Source organism: Equus asinus, chromosome 8 (assembly GCF_041296235.1).
Source record: "Equus asinus isolate D_3611 breed Donkey chromosome 8, EquAss-T2T_v2, whole genome shotgun sequence".
NCBI lineage: Eukaryota > Metazoa > Chordata > Mammalia > Perissodactyla > Equidae > Equus > Equus asinus.
This window is the reverse complement of record NC_091797.1, coordinates 92,191,851-92,213,903: the sequence shown is the minus strand read 5'-3', so window position 1 is coordinate 92,213,903 and position 22,053 is coordinate 92,191,851. Positions and strand designations below refer to the sequence as shown.

The window sequence follows — 22,053 nt, the reverse complement described above, 5'->3', positions numbered from 1 at the left end:
GTGCTCTCAGTAAGGCAAGTATTTTTGCTAATCTTAGAGTAGGGCTCTAAGAAGATAATGACTTGCCTAAAATCATACCATTAGTACTCTGGTGGAACCATGTTTTGGGATATAGACCATTTTACTCTAAATCAAAACTCAGAATGTATACTTCAGGTATGACCATGAGGACCTGTATAACTAAGAACATTTCACTGGAGCCCAATGAACTGCATTTAACCCACAGTGAAGCCTCAAAGGAAGTTTCAACTTACAAAGGGCAAGCCAGCTAAAACAGATTACACTAAAAGTTGGATAGTGTAGCACAGACATCTCAACTACTTGGCTTACCACACTCTTGCCCATGGTCAAATTTATTTTGGGACTGGAATATTTTAAAGTTCTTCATGTTCACTGCAGCTCCTACACATTAATCCTATTAATCAAAGGCTTCCAAAACAACAATTCTGAAAGAAAGTTTTGAGTACTCACCTTTCATTCTCACCTAATGTGTCACACAAGCAATTAGGGTGAAGGAACAAAAGAACCAGATTTTGCAAGACAACATAATGCCAACAGCTTATTAAAAAGCAAGACAAGAAAGCTGCTCTTAATGCCTTATTAACCACATCAACCTTAACCTCAGCCTAAAGAAAACAAATTAAGACTTTTCTTCATCCCTATCACCAATTCATTTCACAGGAGTTAACGTCTAAATCCAGAAGTAGGCAATCCAATAGAACCTACATACAGCAGCTACTAGCAGTGCACTAATGCTTAGTATACATAGCTCACCTCTCCCTTCCTCTTGTCTGTTCTACTTTTCACTCAGTTTTCGTCGTCCCTCTTTCTGCCCCTTTTCTATGGTTAGTTACCACAGCTTCTTTGTGGGAAAACAATAAAGAGGATATTTATGCCTAATCAGTGAAATTATGATTACAATCTGACTTTATCTTTGCTCTTCTACTTTTTATGGTGATAATCTCTTTAAAGGCAATTTCCATACTGTATAGGCATAAACGGTTGGGAAAGAATACTGTTCCATTCTATACCTATCATAAACACTTCCCCCTCTAAGCAAAGACCCACTGAAAATGGAAGACATTTATTTTCACTCCACTGACTCTGAATATGAATTCATATATGAACTGAGTTTATCTATGTATATTAAATGCTTACCCTGAGATAAAAGTCCAAATTATCTTTAAATACTTAGAAAGTCACTGTAGAAATAGTATTAGACCAACATTAGATACACTAATCAGAATTCTCAATTTTAAGTCAAAGAAACCCAAGCTAACTTAAAATCAGAACTGACTGGCTCACAGAAGGACACTGAGGTGGTACACAGAAACAAAGAACAAACAAACTTAAGGCAGTAGGGCCTCAAAGGTTCAATGCCACTGGATTCATCTCTTTATCTCATGCTCCTCTTTTCTCATTTGGCCTCATTCTCTCCCACTGCAGACAGACCTCCTGCCTCCTGCTAGAGGCAGTCTCAGATCACAGGCCCAGAAGAAAACTGACAGCTTGCTCCTGCAACACCAGTGAAGAACACCTACTGGACCTTTGTGTCAAATGCCAATCAGTACTATAAGTGGGGCCAGGCCTGGTACAAGCCCTAAACCACCAGAGAACAAGGAATGAGAAACCTTGCTGAACAAACTAAAAGCAATGACTTGCACTATCTTTAAGTTATTTTGATTCCACGAATTGAATGAAAGGATCTCAAAAACGAACAAAAATTCAGTGAATACTCTATTCCTTTTACTAATATAATTGTTGAGGGAGTCCCTAATGTTCAAAAACTTGTTTAAGGACACAATCTAGGAATTAGCAATAATCCTCAAGATATAATCCAAAATGTAAAAAATAAGGAAATCTAATTCCTAGCACTGAACCACTGACCTAAAATTACAGAAAAGTCTTATCACAGGAGAAAAAAAGGAAAAGGTCAATTTAATGGGCTTATATATATGATAGTTTACCAAGAAACAGCAATCTCATTTTAAAAATTCATTCACTGACAGCATAAATCTGAAACTACAGTATAAGATGAGACTCATACTGTTGGTGATCATATAATCACTACAGAAATGGCTAAGATTCATACAGCACTCAGTGAGCTAAATACCTCTGGAGCAATGCTTCCCTCTTTAAAAGACATTTTTTAAGTGGAAAGGAATCAAATCTAGCATATCTAAGTTTTAAATTACTGTTTCAAGGCTAATCATTTCAAAACAATTGAGTGCTATAAATGCAACCCCAAATTCCTTGCTGATCCATCATTCAGTTTAACTGACGAAGTGTGCTACCAACTACAGTTTTTATCTTTCCAGTACTCCCAGTCCCATGCAAGCTGTTTTTGTTCTACGTAACTGCATGTACGCTTAGAATTCAACTCAAACAATGACCTACATTTAGTAGTATCTAGCACCTATAAGACATAGAAAAAGGCTCACTTTCTACTAATTTCTTATCTTTCAAGCTTAATTTGAGAGAATAAATGATACCCTTTTTCAAAAAGTAGCAAACATAGTTAAATTTATGATAAAAAATTAAAAACAAGGTAACATTTATCATTCCTTAAGCCAAAGCTGTTAGATTCTGAAAGTCATACTGTCTACAAAAAAATCATAAAAATGAAGAGTTGCAAATAGCATAGGAGAGAAGTCAAGGTCTTTGCTTATGATAACTTAACAGCCAACACACACAGAGCACTCTTCTAAATGCTTCACCATTTATTTGTCATTTAATCTTAACTCTAAAAGGTATTATCCTATTTTACAAACGGAGAAGCTAAGGCAAGATAAAGTAACTTGCCCAAGTCATAAAGCTAGCTAATAAATAATTTACAGATGCAAGTTTAAACCATATAAGAAATTAAGTAAGACTAACATACATAAGGCCAATCCAAAAACAAAAGGCCAATGTCAAAATACTCCATTTCAAAAAGGCAGAAAAGAAACACAAAGAGAAACCAAGATTTTTTTCACTCAGTGCAATGAAACCAAGCTTAGATCACTAGGGGAAAAGAATATCTATATTCTCAAATTATATGACGATATCACAAAGTAACATATTTCTTACATAAAGAAAAGCATTTTTAACTTTCAAGAGGCAGATTCTGGAGAAAGCTCATATTAAATGACAGCACTTCGAAAACTAATTTTTCATTCTAAATATTATGCTTGAAAGAATATAGTAAACAGCTAAAAGCAATGTTCCACAACATTTGCTAGGAAAGGACTATTATGTTCAGCAATTTTTATTGAGAAATAGAAAGTACTACAATAATAAAAAATGAGTCTGATCTATCATTGTGGCATATTCATTTAGCTTTATCTCTGAAAAATATTTTCAGATTATTCAGGTGTTTTCTTATCTCTGAGACAACCTTCAACAACATGAAAAGTGCACACTGCTATTTCCACACAGAGTCAACAGTAAAGTGATCTTTGGCTGATTACGGAAGATTAATTTGCCATCTAGAAAACTTAAGACTATGAAATTGCATTTAGAAATGGAGCTGCAATCACTCTAATCCACAAAAACATCAGAGTTAGTACTTATTTCACAGTTCTGAAGCAACGTCACCTTCATACTATTTTTACTCCTAAAATGTGCAGTGCTAGTAGGCAAACGGTCTGTTCCTCAAAACTGATTCTGGTCTTGCTTTGGTTTCTTCTGATCTGTTCAAGTAGGAAACAGTAGCTACAGTGTCTGACATGAACATGATACTTGTGCTTGCTACTGAGCTAAGTATATTCCCTGAGCTCTAGAAAACTGATACAGCATTGAGCTTCTTGAGTTAACCCTTAGTCACTATAAGACTATTCTCATCCAGGACCAAAAAAGAAATGGCACTGCAGCCCCAAAAAGGTCACCACAATTCTGAATCTTCACCTTGTTTCCCATCCCAAAGTTTTACAAGATTGTTAGGAAAAAATCTTAATTGCATCCTACTATGGAAGTCCTTCTTACCATTATTCCCAGGAGGTACAAGCAAGATCTCATCTTGATTTCTTGGCTGCCTTTCACTGATGTAATCATAGCATGAAGCTTTGAAATACGACCCTGGGATAGGCCATTCCCTTCAAAGTGTCTATCGTTACTCCTTGGTGAGTCAGCTTCTGGACTGCTGCCAATGTGCTTTTTGTTGAGTTTATCATGAAACCATATTTCTGTAGAGTTGAAATGGTGGCCAAAACACTGCATTTCAAAAGACTCCCTCAAAGTGTTTATCAAAGAAAGGACACAGATACATATCCAAGCAAGCCACTCACATGTTTTAGTAAGAAAAGGGATGAATAATGCAAGGGAGTTTGTGTAGTATCATGTTAAAAGATTCTCTTATGTGCAAGTGTCCAAAAATGTCCTTGAAATCTCCTGATAATTTTGTTTAAGTAGATTTTACGCAAATGGGTACACTGAAAAGTTTTTATGCCCTTGAGGGAAGAAAAGTTATCTTTTCTGTATCAGGTAAATGAGCTGAAGAATTTTGAAATTAATAAAAGCTTGAGATACCTAGAATTCTCTGAAGGTCCACTAAATATCTCTGAAAGGAAAAATCTATTCTATTGTACCTTTTTAGAGGAACCCATTAATACAAAAATTTCGTAACTTTTAGTTTTAAGAAGGTAGAACACTGTTGGGAATGAGGGAAGGGCTGTATGTAGTGCAAGTGAAGTAGCTCCACAGATCAGGAATAGGAAAGCTCCTATCTCGGAATAAAACCGACAGTAATAATGCTTTCAGGGTATACAAAGTAAGATAAATACTCATGTATGATATTGTTCCCTTTAGAATACACCAAAGTTCTTTCTATAAACCGAACTGACATGAAAGCAAATGTTTAGGATGAATCTGGACTTTGAGATGCTGAGTTTGTTTCAGGTTTGTCAGTAAAAGGATACATAATGACTTTGAGGAAAAACTAATATATACAGACTTTCAGGTTTAAGAAACTTACCATAATTTAAAACATGCTTATGCAGGTTTTAGTGTATAAATTTAAAACACGTTCCCATAACAGTTGCTTTAATATCCAAAGAGGAAAAGGTATAAATATACAATAATTGCAAATTCAAAAATACTAAGAATATATAAAACATAATTTATATAGCAGATATTGAATTAAAGGCAAGATATTTCCTAACAAGTAACTTCAAACAATGCACATTTAATTTAGAACGCTTAAAAGAACATTATCTTATCCCAAGAAAGTACCTTACCCACATACAAGGACCCAAGTACGGAATGTCATTATCCTCTAAATTACACTTCAGAATTCCCTATCCCTTAAGAGTTATACACATGGTGAAAGAGCTCAAGAAGTATTCACTAATCTATGAAATTTTAAGGAGATGGATTTCCCTGTTATTTATACTAGGATATGCGCTGAGTTTCTGTATTATTCTCTGTGTAACCACTAAAAATGGAAAACGTATGATAAGCTTTTTACTGCTTATAAAACAAACAGCTCTAAGAACCTTATGTAATATAGGGCAACAAGTTGGTGTTGTTTAAATCTTGGTATAAGTACAAAGTAAATTTCCCATACATCACCTCTGATGGTAATTAAAAAGTTTACCTCTAGCATTTGTCTTCCTTCTCAGCCCTATCCTACAGCTCCAACTGCCTAACCTATTTGGACTTAGATGTCCAATTGTTCCCACGTTTAAAAGCAAGATACACACACACATACCCACCCAACACTCCTCATCTTTCTGCCAAAAATCAACTTCCCTTGTTGCTTATTCTCCTGGGCTCTAAATCCATCATCTTTGACTATTCTTGCATTTATTTACCTTCTTTTAATTCTAACATTGACTCCTATGGAAAAAGGGAGTGGTGTTGTTGAGTTGTTATCACTGTTCTAACAGCAGCAACAACTGCAACTAGCATATACAGAGAGATTACTATTGACCAGTTAGTATCATTATCCCCATTTTAAAACTCAGAAATCTGAACCACAGAGAAGTTAAGGAATTTGCCTAAGGTCACATGGAGATACTAGTGGTGGAGCCAGGATTCAAACCCAAGCTTGAGCTCTTACTCACCATACTAAACTCCAATAGCGGAAAGAGCATCCAACTTGATATCAGAAGATCTGGCTTCAAGTTCTAGTTTAGCTATTCACTAGCAGTACAACCTCAGGCAAGTCCTAAAGGCTACAAAACACAATTTCTTCACCTATACAGTGAGAGTAATAATATGGCCTGCCTTGTCTACTTTACACAGTAGCAGGGAAAGTTAAGTGTGCAACTAACACAGCTAATAAAAATTTTATTTGTAATACTGGTCCCATAGTTGCTACCTCCATATTCCCATGGTTTTAATTTTGGCAACCCTATCCTGGAATTCTAAACTTGGATTACCATCATTGTAGTCTCAGGAAAAGTAAAGTGCCTAAGTCTTGTCCAGATCAATCAACCATATACAAGAGATGAACTGTTAATTTCCAATTCCCATTACTGTCAAGATTGGGCATCTCCAGGTACTTCCATGTAAAACAGCCAAAAGACGATAGCCTACAAATGAGACATACACTTACCAAATCAACATATGTGAAGTGTAATCTCTTAGTTATAAACACAATATTGAGTTTTCTGAATATTTTAACTCAGAAGAAATACACATGCTGAAAGAAGCTCTGTACACTACGCACCTCAATCATAGGATACATTTAAATCTGAAAGGCTTAAGCTAAGATTCTAGACTAAGCAAAAGAAACACAAGCACACATACTGTTCTTGAAAATGTCAAACTACCCATAGTCTCTGAAGTCCTCTGCAGGGTCAGAATTGGAACTCAAAACATTAACTTGCAAAAATTGCCTGCAATCTCTTTTCCAAGGTAAAAAGGTCCCATCTCTTTCTCTTGGCCCCATATTGTTAGAAAAAGTTCACTACCTAGGAACAAAAAGGATAATTTAATTCAAGTAGCTAATCAACCATAAACCACAAAACATAAGTTTTATATCTTGTTCACATGAAACTCTGGCTACCAACACTAATAGTGCCAGTCATTTTGGGGGAGGGGAGAAAAGAAAGAAGAAACTCTGTAGAGGTAAACATGTTTTATTTACAGACTCTTCAAAATCAATTACATAACTATTCTGCTATTTAGAGGAACAAAAGAAAGTTGTATTTCTTTTACTAAAGCAAGTTTTATTACTACTCAGCAATAGAAAATAATTACTGATACACAAAATATGGATGTCTCAAAGTGCATTATAGTAAATAAAAAAAGCCAGTCTCAAAAGGCTACATACTGCATGATTGCATTTATACAGAATCGTGAAAAAGACAAAACAATAGTGACAAAACAGATCAGTAGTTGCCAGACTGGGAGTGGGGGAAGAGGATGACTACAAAGGGCCAGGAAGAAATTTTTTGAGGTGATAGAACTATCCTGTACCTTGATCAACAGCAGTGATCATATGTGTTTCCAAAACTTGCAGAACTGCACTCAAAAAGGGTGAGCTTTACTGTATGTAAATTATACCTTAGTTTAAAAAGTTTTTTAAACCACCAATGTGACAGAATCTTAATTATTGCTCTGAAAACAAGGACCAGATGCTGCTCAAACAACCAAAGCAGGAACACTAAACCTTATTAAATCTGAGACCAAATTTGAAAACTCCCTTCTACCACCGTTTTGCTTAGAAATCTAAACACTATTTGTAAAGTAGCCATACTTTTCCTTATGATTAAAAAGCATATTTTTAAAAGAAAACTACTTAGTGTTTACATCCTAGTAGTTTTAAAAGAAATGAAGGGCCGACCCCGTGGCCAAGTGGTTAAATTCGCACGCTCCACTTCAGTGGCTTGGGGTTTCACCGGTTGGAATCCTGGGCACCAACACGATACTGCTCATCAAGCCATGATGGGGCGGCATCCCACATGCCACAACTCGAAGGACTCACAATTAAACATACACAACTATGTACCGGGGGGCTTCGGGCAGAAAAAGCGAAAAAATAAAAAATCTTTAAAAAAAAAAAAAAGAAGAAAATGAGCTTTGTCAAGAAGGGGATAAAACCCAAGCAATAAATATTAACATCAATCTCTTCCAGAATCACAACAGTCACAACAAATGAGGTTCCTCTCCTAATTTGGGTTCAAAAAACTAAATTTTACTTCAAAAACCTCCAAGAGATTATTAGAAGATCGTAATATTTGCCTAAAATCTTTTTTTTTTTTTGAGGAAGATTAGCCCTGAGCTAACTGCTGCCAATCCTTCTCTTTTTGCTGAGGAAGACTGGCCCTGAGCTAACATCCGTGCCCATCTTCCTCTACTTTATACGTGGGACGCCTACCACAGCATGGCTTGCCAAGTGGTGCCATGTCCGCACCCAGGATCTGAACCGGCGAACGCCGGGCTGCCAAAGTGGAACGTGCGCACTTAACCGCTGCACCACCAGGCCCACCCCAGCCTAAAATCTTTAAGCGCTTTCACCTAAGCAGGCAGTAGAGCAAAATGGTTCAGAGCTCAGATTCAAGGACTCAACTACCAGAGCAAGTTATTTAATCTCATTTTGCCTCAATTTCCTCATCAGTAAAATTTTTACAATAAACTTACCTCTGGGAATAATCCTATTCAATTAAATGAGTAAAGACATGTAAATCACTTAGAATAGTGCCTGGCATACTTAAATAAGCTTCAGAAAGTTTTAAGCTAATATAAATGAATGATATTAATAATCATCAGCTATGTGTCCTTAAACAAACCATTTGAAGTTATAGACCACAATTCTGCTCTGTAGGGTAAAAGACAAATTCAGTGGCCTAAAGGCATATAGTATTCTATGTTCCTATAATTTTACCCGAATTGCACCAAGTTACCTTGCAAAGGAGGTTAAGTATTATTATCCCTGTTGTATAGAAAAATCTGAGGCCCAAGTAAGTTAAATGACTTGCCCAAAGAGATAGTAGGTGAAGGTAGAGCCAAGACAAGGATCTGGTGTTCTGAGAATCCTCAAAACTTTTTTCTCTCCAAAAATTTTAGCCCTCCAGCAACTCCTTCCCTTCTGTTAGACACAGGTATGACATAACCCTAAAAAACCTCCAATTTATTCATTTTAAAAGTTCAGGGGCTGGCCCCGTGGCCGAGTGGTTAAGTTCGCGCGCTCCGCTGCAGGCAGCCCAGTGTTTCGTTGGTTCGAATCCTGGGCGCGGACATGGCACTACTCGTCAGACCACGCTGAGGCAGCGTCCCACATACCACAACTAGAAGAACCCACAACGAGAAATATACAACTATGAACTATGCACTGGGGGGCTTTGGGGAGAAAAAGGAAAAAATAAAATCTTAAAAAAAAAAAAAAAGAAAGAAAGAATGGAAAAAACATTCTTAAAAAAAAATAAAAATAAATAAAAATAAAAATTCATTAAGCTATATATTTGTTTTATGCAGTCTTCTGTATGTTTTATATCATAATTTAAAAGGGTAAAATATCTTTCATCATTAAGCGTATTCACGTATGAACAAAAGGGAGACAAATTCAGCTGATTATGTTCATTAGAATTTTGAGAAGGGGTAAAAGTTTTAAAACTGAGGTACAATATACATACAAAAAAGCGCACGTATCATAAGTATACAACTCAATGATTCTCATAAACTGAAGAGAATCATGAAATCACCACCCAGACCAAGATGTAGAACATTACCAGCACCCCTAGTCTCCCTTGTGCTCACTGCCAACAATAACCATTAGTCTGACTTCCATTACCATCTACTAGTTTTGTCTGTTTTTTAAACTATATAGAAATGGAATCACAAAGTATGTTGTCTTATGAATGGGTTCTTTCATATGCACTTTAATTTTTCTTCTTGCAAACAAAATGTATTTAGGTAAGCCAAATAGTAAGAAAGGTTCTCTCAATACTATCAAATACCCAATTTTGAACCATAAACATTCTCAAAGCAAATCATTTCTCAAGCAACAAAATATCTAAGACATTGATCTATTTAAAGTCAAGTATAGCTGTTATTCCCTCTGTCCCCAATGAGATTTCTAAGACAGAAATTTTCAGTTAGTTTTAGTTGGAGAAAACAGAGACTCAAAACGTGTCAATAAATATATTATTCTTTCATCAACAAAAACTGAACTATAATTTTTTTAAAAAAGCAGGACAGAAGAAAAAAACGGTAGGGAAGTCATAAACAAATTTCAGGCCATAATTCTCTTAAATTACATTCTTTAATTTTGCTCTTATATGTAGAAAAGCATTGTCAATTAATTATAGCCAACATCGAACACAAAAAAAAATGTAAAAATGTGGTTTGCACTAGAATATATAATTCCAACACCATTTTGAGGGTGCTGCAACAAAATTTTTAAATAACTAAATGCTTCTATTTTATCCTGAGATTTCCTCCTACTGCTCATCTACATTACTGTTTCATTTTAAGAGTCTATAATCTGTGCTGTCCAACATGGTAGCCACTAGCCAGCCACGTGTGGTTATTTAAATTCAATTAAAATTAAATAAAATTTTAAAATTCAGTTACTTGGCCAAACTAGTCAAATTTCAAGTGCACAATATGTACTAGACAGCGCAGATATCAAATGTCAGAAGGAATCATCAGAGGAAGTTGTACTGAACAGCACTGGCTCTGTATATGCTGTCTCATCGCCAACTCACTCCCAGCCCCTTACTATGCTAAAATTAATATAAGAAAATTATGACCAACATCTAGTACAGATCACCAAATCCGATTAGTTCCATAGCCCTCATTTCCCTTCATCTCACTCAAACTTAATTACCACTCTTTTTGAAATCTTCTCTTCTCCTTGGCCTCCACTATGCCTCATTGCCTCATTAACCTAATTTTAAGAGTTTTTTAATTCTATCTTCTTTTCCCACCTCCCTAAATGTAATCCTCAATCTTCAGCTCTTCTAGGTTCAAGATCTCATCCAGATGAGGCATATCTTTCTTCCTACCTCAAATTCTCTATCTCCAAGCTCCTGCAGGACATTTTTACTTGCAAATCCTCTGGTCCCAATGTTAAATGTGTGAAGGGTTTCATTTTAGTCATTTTCCAAAACCAGCTCCTCCTCCCAATTCCACATTTCTGTAGTTATCACTATTTTCTGAGGCCCAAAACTCATCAACTTTGAACCATTGCTGCTTACCTCCCATTTAATTAGTTTGTATATTTCCTTTAGGGTGTCAACTAACAATCTTTAACCTTAATCTAGCCACTTGAACTACCACCTTAATTCAGGTTTTTATTACCTAATTCTGAGTACAGTACAGATTATTCTCTGCTTTCCAATCTTTGCCTGCTCCCAGTTATGCACACTGCTACCAGATACATCATCCCCAAAATTGCCTTTGACTTCAAAAGCCTAAAAAGTCTTAGTACAGAGAGTAAAAGAAAATTCAAACACTTTAATGATTTGATTTCAACACTTTGCAGCAAACAAACTTTACAAACTTTTCTTTGAATCACCCATCTTCTATTCTGTGCTAGCAAAACTAAAACTATTCCCCAAACACAGCTTTGTGTGTCTTATCTATCAAAAGCTGGGACTCCTCCTAGTCTCTACTGCGCAATTTTAATGTGTCAGTTGCTTTATATTATGAAGCTATCCATCTCAGCACCTCTTATGTAGCACCAATTTTGAACAGAGCTAAGCGAACATACCAGAAACAAGAAAGTTACAAATATACATACTGGTTTAGTTTTAATATAAAAGCATCAATACTTATGTATATAATTCTATTCTCCAAGAATTTATTCTGCAGAATTCTTTCTGTAAAAATAATCTCACAGTTCTTCAAAAGTATAAAGTGCAAGAATATCCATCAGTAACAGCACTTTTTGTGATATGGAAAAAAACGCCAAAACAAAAAAATCCCTAGATGTCCATCAGTAAGGGACTTGATAAATAAAACTACACAGTCCTTAAAAATGAGGTAAATCGACATTCTGTGATAGGGTAAAACGTCCGTAATACACTAGTATCACTGGGAGAAAAAAGCAAATTGTAGATCAGCATGTATAGGTTGATCCTATTAGTGGTAAACTTTTAAATCTATATATTGATCAAAAACAACTATCAATAGGGGACTAAAATTGTGTTCTATTCACACAACTGAATACTATATAGGTATTAAATGAAGTAAACATACATACATCAACATAGATAAATTTCAAGCTTTTCAAATTGCAGAATATGTATACTAAGGTACCATATATATTTGAAACAGTAATACTACATGTTAAATGCATGCAGACATTTGTAAGAATATAAGAGCATGGGCTAAGAAAGATAAATAACTTCCGGATAATGGAAACAGGATCTAAGAGGAGTGCAAAAAGGACTCCAACTGTATAATATTTTAATTTTTAAAAATAAATATAAATACACCTTTGAGGCAAATCTGACAAGATGTCAACATCTGTTAAATCTAAATCAACATCTATTAAATTAGGTACATGACGTTTGTTAAATATTCCCCATATATTTCTAAATTTTTGAAATATATAAATTTTATTTTTAAAAAAAGAAAGCCAGAGTTGTGGAATTTGGGAACAGAGGAAGATGGGCTTTGTAGACTTCTATAGGGTATTTTTTTCTGACAAGCCTGTCATTCTTTACTATAAAATTTCTAACTAAAAAAAAAACCCATAAACTTATACTAGTACCTACTGTTACTACCTTGATTGCTCTTTAACTTTAACTTTATTCTTTAAAAGAATAAAGTAAGGGTAGATAATTACAAATGTCTTACCCCAGAAATCTAAGATTCTGAATGATATATCATCTATTTACACAAGCATTTAAGAAACTATAATGTGCAGTAAACTAACAGCAAAAACTGACAGGCTCTATCGAAACACTTAAACTGTAAAGGATATATTACATAGATCTCCCTAAACTATCACTAGATGAGTATACAAACTTATAGTGGCTCAACTCCCAGCAGTATACTAACACCAAAACTCCAATGACACTATACGGTCATAATAAAAGTTGTCTGTCTAAATACCTTCCAGTTCAAATCACATGTACAAAATCCACATCACATCTGAGTTGCTATAACCCCACTTGATATTTAAAACACACACACACAGCTCAGAACTTGCTCAAGTTCACACAGCAAGTCAGCAGGAGAAATGGGAATTCAGGTTGAGCCCTGTGTTTGAGTTCACAGAATCCAATTTTTCTTTTTAAGGCCTCATTCATAGTTCTCAATCAGCTCATTAGGAAGGAAAAGATTAGATGAAGGTCCTCTTGTGTCTACTTTGATCAAAGCCCAGACTGTCTCAGTCACAGTGGGGTTTATAATGAGAAAGTTCCAGCTTGCCTGCCTCATTCCTCCATACCATTTCCTACAGTTGCCACTCTGCTTAGGAACTGGAACCAGTTAACTATCCCCTTTCCCACTGGGGACTATGACTAAAACCTTCAGAAGACAGCCAATGAAAACTAAAGACGTTAAAACACACTTTAAAATAGCAGTTTTCCCTAATTATAACATATGCTCATTATAGGAAACTGGGAAACTACAGAAGAGTATGAAGCAAAAAATAGTCCACTATCCCACCAGCCAGAAATAAATCACTATTAATATTTCCATTCCTGTCTTTCCAGGATCTCTCTTATGTTAAAGGTGTATTAGTTCACTTACTAAAGAGGATTTTATGTACAGCAGAACAAAGAGGAAATAACATACTAGTTCTATAGAAGATGAATTTTCTTCAGTGCTTTCAGAGTAAGCCAAAACCATGTGTACAGGGAACTGGAGAGAATAACACAAGTGAGAGAAATCACACTTCCTCCTTTTCATTCACCCCATGGCAAACCATGGAGCCCATGTTTCAAGAACTATCATATACCCAAAGACTAACGAATGAGTATGTTTCCTTTATAAATAGCAGCCTACTATAAAAATAAGCAATATACATATACACCATAGTCTTGCCAGTAGGAGGGTCACACACAGTAAAAGGAATTACATAAAGATTAATTTTTTGGTCACCAAGAAGATATCCTTAAGAGGAGGTAAAAGGATATCTGAAAGGCTGATGTAAAATTAATGGTCTCTCCCACAAAAACATTTTCTGTGCACATCAGATGAAGGAACAATCTACAGAAAACGGTAAGTGTCGGTTTTACAATGCTATAACTTACGTACATGTGTAAATAAATATGTACAAGTTTAAACAGTTAGTCCATAAATATTGATAGAGTACCAGGAATTATATTAAGTGCTGGGGAGTGAGGGAGAACAGCCATGAGTACGTACTTCTACACAGCTTACAGTCTACCTCTTTAAATATGACATCAATCACAAGGCATGTGGCCTCATAGGAGTCCTCACACCCCTGATTAAATGATGCTCTCAAATCCTTATGAGGATCTAAGAAGATGTACGTGAAAGCACTAAGATAAACAAGGATACCTGGGCTTTTTTCCAGAGCACTGTATATAGCAATCATCTTCAATATAAATTATCTCTTCTTTTAACTGGCAAAAAAGAATCACTTGAGTTTCTCTTTCCACTATCTCTAAAACTTCAAAATTATCTTTCTCTGACAAAGACCCATAAGAAATAACTGAAATTAAGTTCCCCATGATGGGAGGAGAAAGGAAGACTCATTTTTCTAATGCAAAAAGCATCATTTCCTGACTTCATAATTTATGGGGGAGGGGCAATCAAAAGCAACTTATTCAAACTTAGGGAAAAAGTTACCTTTTACTCTAAGATTCATCATGGAAAGTTTCAGCCCAAGAAAGCATTTTTTTAAAGTTACAGGCTCAGGCTCTTCCAAATGGAGTTACTGAGTGACAGGTTAATTGTGGTACTTTGCAAGCAAAGAAAAGCAAGTAGCAATTATTCATCCCTCACTCAGTCTTTAAGACCTAAGCTCTTAGAAAACAGGGATATGTTACAAACAAACTGCTTTCCATAAAGCATAGACTTTTTAAAATATACTCCACACAATATCAGTTCTTCATATCTAAGAGAAATAGGCTAATTAATTAGACTGTTTCCTATCGTATGGATTTGCCCTTTTCAAATTCAGCCACCTAAATAATGATAAAAGGTATCAAACTGATGCTTTATGAGCAAGGTTTATATGTCGGCCCTTATTGCAGATATTTCTCTCAACAGCATGGGACACTTTAAAGACTATCATACTCCAACTAGGCTGGACCATGTGCAGAACTATTAGAAATGCCCCCAAAACAATCATCTATAAAAGGCCAACATTAAATCTTAAGAATCTAAAGCAGTGATATCCAAAGCAGAGTACAGAACACCTCAAGAAGCACCTCAAATACTCCACTTGTAAAGGGGTAAAGGAGAAAGATATTTAGTTCTCATCCTTGTTAGTTCTGGGTTTTTTTGTTTCTTGGGTTTTTTTGGTTTATATTTGTAAGGTACACAATAACCAGTTACTATACTAATTGTTTGTAAACTAAGTAAATACTTAAGGACTGAGGATTAATGCTCAAATTTTTTTTTTACTGTTGGGATAAGCAATCAAAAAGTTTAAGACCATTGTCTAAAGTATAAAGTACTCCCTGTCACTGCACTTTCATTTTTACCTGCCCCTTCCACAGACTTCAGCTGTAGACGCTAAGACCTGATGCTGAAAAAAAAAAAAGGAAAACTATTCCCAAACTATTTTAAAATCCCACAACAAGCTAAAAAATAATAAATCACTAGCAAGAACATGTGGAACTAGACACTATTATACTGCTGGTGGGACTTTTAAGACAGACATCCCATCTATAGGGCACCTTGAGTATATTCAAATTTAAAATACACATCGCCCTTTACCAGATAAGCCCACTTTTAGGAATTTAGTCTAAGAAAATAACAGCACAAATGAACAAAAAAATCCAAACAAGTTCGTCACAGCACTCTTTTAAGAGAAAAATTGAAAATGTCCATTAACAAAGAACTGCTATAAACTATGATACATCCATATCACAGAACACTAAAGACTCACTAAGGGAAGATCAATTTGACTTGGGAAGTCATTCTTTTTTAAGTATTTCAGTAAATAACGTATAAGAAAAAAAGAAAAACACCAAACATTACATCTACATGGGCTTATGGGTCATCTCTACTTTTATTTATTCTCCTGGGTTATCTCAATTCTTGTTTTTATAGGGTTTTCCCCCCATACTGAACATGTACTGCAGCTTTCACAATCAGAAATAATTTCATTTTGAAATTAAAAATGAGATTAAGTTAAAACTCCTTATTATTGCCCTGTAGCACTTCCAAAAACTCTTTATAAACACTCTACTTTGCCCCATGTGGTTTGTGGAATCAATCTAAATACTTAACAATTACAGATTAGTTTTATCTTACATGGAACAAAAAAATAAGAACTACCCTATTTCAAGTTAGTCATCTTGTCTTTATACCAATTCTTCTTAAATATGTTAGGATTTATCAATATAATTATAATTCCTTACACATTGCCAGATTATCAATCTATGAATAATTCAGAGAACTAAATGAATTTATATTTCTCTTCTACGAGTAAATTACAAAAGCATCAGCTACTAAAGGAATTAAATTTAGAACTCAAAGAAATGAAATCAGGAAAGCTTACTACTATCTCTCATAACAAAATTATTCTAGATATTGTGCGAAGACACAAATAGGCACATAACAGATCCAGGCCTGGACATCTCCAAGATGATGCTTTGTAGTAGTCAGCACCAAGACAAGACCTCTGTAGCTACCAAGCAGTCCATTTAAGGGAAGAGAGTGCTTAAGAATATTAGCATAAGTTTATGTCTTAACCTTGTTCTATAAACCCACAATTTATAACAGAACTAGGAGGTTTTCCACCCTTAACAGAATAGCTTTAATTTAACCCAATTTCACAATTTCCTTGTAGTTCTTCATTTGCTTTACGCCTTACTATCTTAGAGACAGTCATCCTAACTGCAAAGCCCAGGTATCATGTCCCTAAAGCAAGTGCTTCAAAGTTTTACCACAACTCAAGTAAAAATACATTTTACCTTCCAATCCAGTACACATACATAAAAAATTTTTTAAAATTTCCTCAAATCAATACTTTTACCTTTTGCAATATGCTGATATTTTCTATTTCTTTTTTTAATGCTTTTTTTAAATCACTACCTTGATTTCATTAGCCTATGACGTTGCCACCTGCCATTTATTAAACATAGCCTTAAAACTTTACACAGAACATACTAAACTCCTTGACCCTACCACCTTCCATCACCATTCCAACAAAACAAAATGAGAGAAATCTAGCAAGCCTATTCCAAGGGCAAACCTTGGCACAAATGTGAGATATCCCAGATCCCCCAGAAGTTCCCGCAACACTGTGACTATTCCTACTGGCGGACAGGATGCAAGTGCTGAAAGGTTTCTCCAAGCACAATACAGAAGCAAAAATCTTTTCTATTGCCATATCAGAGACATTAGTAAGTTCCGGACTTGACTACACATACCAAGTTTACCACTGCTCCACAAGCAACTCTTTCAAGAAAATAAAATTGGATACTAATACAATAAGATTCTATTATCATTCTTTACATTTTTAGATTGCTTTTCACATACACTATTTCATTTGATTCTTCCTGACAGACTGTAAGAGAGAAGTTACTCTTCTTCCTTTTACTAATGAGGGAATTGGAGCTCAGAGAAGTATGTGGCTTGCCAGAAACAACACAGCTAACGAGGAGCACAACCCAGGCTTGAACCCAGGACTTACTAGTCTACCCACTCTCATACTACAACAATTTTTTTATTTTGAACATCTAATACAAATATGAACTTTAAAGGTATGTTAAGTTTCTAGATACAAAAGTGAAGATGAAAGCATGATACTAATACTGGTATCATAAAATTAAGATTAAAAATAACAACGAATGTTAACAATTTTGGTAGCCTCTAAAATCATTGGGAATCCTAATTCAATCCAACATGGATTTGATCTCTTATTTTGACTTAAGTCAACATTTCACTGATTACAAAATTACATATAAATTCACCATAGAAAATTAGAGAATTGGGTGGTCTTGTAAGAAACAAGTGGCCACACAAATTGCACAAACTCCCCCCAAACCATTCTAATCTTGTGGCTTCACACTAAATTATGAAGTTCCCTATGTGAAATCCATTTTGATTTCAACACTAAGTGAGTTACAACAGCACAAGCATGTTGTTTCTGCATAATACTTGCAACATGCACTCAATTTCCAGAGCACTTTTGGACAATGTCTAAAACTCGCAAGCTAAAAGTAGAACCCAAGACAGAATGTTCTTTTTTCTTTTTTTTTCTTAAAAGGTTCACCTCCCTGTATGAGATGAATATCAAATAACAATTAAAAATTATTTTAAAGATTTGTACAATCACGCTGGAGACAGTGTTAGAGATCAACAAGTACAGGCCTTTAACTGTATAGATGAGAAAACTTAAGGCCCAGAGAAGTGACATTCCCAACAGCAGTCACACAGTCAATTAATGACAGAGAATCTCTGCCAATCTCCAGCTTCCCATTATTCTAAATGCCTCTACACATAATAGAATGTGTTCGTAAAAGAAAGTCACTAAAACCTAAAAAAATTAAGACACATTTAAGACCAAAAACTAGGGGACAGGGATACAATGACAGTTTTTAGAAAAGAGAATCTCTTAAAAGAATCTCAAAGTTTCCAACCATGTGGGCTAAAAACCAGCTTTTTGATCCAATGTAAGATATAAAGTAGCTTTTAATAACTAATGTTATCAACCAACGTAACTGTTCTTTTTCCCATCTCAATACTATTCATTACTCAACAAATATCTGAGGGTATAATGTATGCTGAGAACTATGCTAGGTACTGGACACCAAGAAACAAAATAGACAAATTACTACTCTACAATTTGACAGGATATTTACCAAACTCCTTGACTACCCTACACAACTACAATAACATTTTCTGCCAACTCTTCCAAACTCGTAACAAACCTTGCCCCACCCTCTCTCCAATATGAATACTCCTCCAGTAACTCAGAATTACACTTCACCACAGAAGGTGTTAACCAGAACTACAACAGATTTAAAAACTGACTTTACCACTCCTCATGACCTGGGGTAAATTTCAAGGACTTTTCACAATCCACAGTAAACCTTCCTGGTTGACAGCCTGTGTCTCAAATGACTGCTAACTCACCCACCCTACCCTCACTTTACTAGAAACCTGAGTCAGATGATTTAGGAGCAACCATGATGTCGAGATGTTGGAAAGCACCTCTGGTGGACCCCTCTGTCAGCTAGAAGACAACTTACTGCCTCGAGGGCCTCTCTGTCTCTTTCCTCTGGATTCTTCCATATATCTCTAGATCTATCTCCAGTCAAGGAATATCTAATTTTATTGAATGTGTTCCTGAAGACCTGCACAAATAACTTTGGCAACAAATCAGTTTCTCCTACATAAATCCATTATATTTTAAGAGATGCTCAATTTTAAGTTTCTCAGGCTTCCCCTTCTTCCCTACCTCTCAGAATCTTAAAGATCTATAAACAATTGGGGCCAGCCCAGTGGCGCAGTGGTTAAGTTCGCACATTCCGCTTCTCAGCGGCCCAGGGTTTGCCAGTTCAGATCCCAGGTGCAGACATGGCACCGCTTGGCAAAAGCCATGCTGTGGTAGGCATCCCACATATAAAGTAGAGGAAGATAGGCATGGATGTTAGCTCAGGGCCAGTCTTCCTCAGCGAAAAGAGGAGGATTGGCAGCAGTTAGCTCAGGGCTAATCTTCCTCAAAAAAAAAAAAGTCTATAAACAACTAAAAGCACTCTCAGGAGTCATCATCAATGGGAATCTTTTGGAACACCAAAGGTAACCTAAAGCATAAGTTCACAAACCTAGCTGACCAGATCATTCAGAGATATTTGTAAGGATGGCTTCCCAGGTCCCACTCTCAGAGATTTTCATTCACCAGGTTGGGTGTGAGGTCCAGGAATCACCATTTCAGGCAGTCCATACTACTTGTGATGACAGGTATTTAACTAGGTAACCAGTGAACTAAAGAACCCGGCTTACAAGCTGAGAAACTTGGGTTCTTCTATGGCTTGCCATTAACTAACTACAAGTGGGGCTGCGCCATTGTGCTAGTCACTTGAACTGCTCTGGGTCTCCTGAAAACAAGGGAGGTAATTAGAGCTGAAAGAGGCCTTCATAGGCAGCCAATCTAAAATTCTAGAACCCTTCAAATTTAGTTTATCACATATTGTACTGGGTTTACCAAAAACAGTGTCATTCTGCAAGCTCCTCTACCGACCCAAGTCACAGGCCCTAGAAGGGACAACTCTACATGCCACCAACACACCTTACTTGGTCTCTGAGCAAAAACTACAGCCTTGAGTATGAAGAGAGACGGTCCCCGTCACCTCTCCATGTACAAATCACAAACATTCTACATAAGAAATCATCTCTTGTAATTCAACCCAAGCCTCTGATAGTGTCACCATCCACATCATGAGAAACTAGGCTGAACCTCAATTAGAAGAATACGAGCACTTTTTTTTCGTTGTAAAGAAAAAGAGATACTGTCAGATAACAAGGGGGATGTCAACATACTAAAACCATCAAGAATTTAGGCCTCGGTCTGGAGAGACACCTGAACACCAATACCAAACAGCAGCCCATGTGCAAAACTCACATGTGAGATTATCAGACCCCAGAGGAGTTTATTCAAGTGGCCCTAAAATCTACCCTATCATTTGGAGGTCAGTACTCTAACCCAAAGTACAACCAACATTCTCTTAGGGGTCCATCATGCATTGCACAATGCAATCCATCAACCAGCACGACTTCCACCTAAGAAACAACAGTGGACTCTCTTGCGGGGCTGTGTGACCTGTGTGACCAGTGTTCCCAGAGCTCCCTCAGCCGCCTCCCAACTATCCTTCCACCAAGTACTACCAGGTCAGGAGGATACCCTGCTGCCCAGGCAGGCGGCCACTCCTCCTTCCCACAAGTCCTGGGCCCGCACGGCTCGCCCCGGGGGCTCGGCCGGCCCCCGACCTCCCGCCTCCCGGCACGGTGGACTCCCAGAGCCGGTCGGGGGCGAGGGGGCACACTCACCTCCCGGGGGTCCGAGGGCATTTCCCGGACGCCCCGAGGGAATCGCCTCACAACCCTAACCCCCATGGGCCCGTCCCCGCCAGGTCCGGGAAGGCCGCCAGGGCCGGGACCCCGCCTCTCCCGCGCCGCTGCGCTCCCACTCCCCGCGCCTCCCCCTGGCGGCGGCGGCCGCGCCCAGGACAGCCCTCCCCGGGCCACGCACGCCGTCCCCAGGCCCCCGCAGGCCGCCGCCTCCTCAGAGGGTGACAGCCGCCGCGCCGGGGCCGAAGCCGGCCCCTCCTCCAGCTCCTCCTCACCCCCGGAGGAGGGGGGGGGGGCTTCTTACCGGGCGGCAGGACATGGCCAGGCCCGCCACGGCACGGCCTCCTCCGCCACCCCACGAGGCTCCCAGCCAGGGCCGGCGGGGGGCAGCGCCTGGACCGCTGGAGCGTCTGGTCCGGCTGCTCCTCCGCCGCTGCCGCCGCCTTCTCACAACCACAACAACATGGCGGCAGCAGCCACACAGAGCGCGCTGCCGACGCCGAGCCAGCCGCGAGCGCAGGTGCGCGCGCACGCTCGGGCCCTCAGCCCGCGGTTGGGGGAAAGAGGGAGGGCCGGCGCGGGGGGGCGGGGCCCGGGCCCGTGGCCACGCCCCAGGAGGTGGGCGGGGCTGCAGACCAGCTGAACGCCAGCGGCGCGGGAGAGGCTGGCGACCAAGCGCAGCTGGAGAAGGAGGGAGAAACTGGTAGGAGATCAGCGAAAAAACCAAAGGTGGTCCTACAGATTTGGGGAGGCATCTTCTCCAAGCTCCATACCCTGGGCGAGACAACGCCTCACTCTACTTAACCAGTAAAATAGAACAATAATAGTATCTTTCACCTGTAGTCATGGTAAGGATAAAACTAATTTAATGTAAGGCATGTAAGTATCCTGTGCTCAAGGTTCTACCCGGAATACAATTTCAAACTGCTTCAACTAAAGCTCAGCTGGAAGAAGTGAGTT

At 37.7% G+C, this 22,053-nt stretch overlaps 1 protein-coding gene across 29 annotated transcripts in view; it reads right to left on the bottom strand.

The window, feature by feature from the left end:
• Positions 1-21,634, bottom strand: part of MTMR3 (myotubularin related protein 3) — a 142,386-nt gene extending 120,752 nt beyond the window's left edge. For 26 of the 29 annotated variants that reach the window (XM_070516343.1, XM_070516346.1, XM_070516342.1 and 23 more), the window contains exon 1: positions 21,398-21,633. The gene's annotated coding sequence lies outside the window, so the exon portion shown is untranslated. Of the gene's footprint in view, positions 1-21,397 lie in introns of all 29 variants that reach the window. The other 3 variants (XM_070516353.1, XM_014835002.3, XM_070516347.1) reach the window with 1 other exon arrangement.
• Between the last annotated feature and the right edge of the window lie 419 nt (positions 21,635-22,053).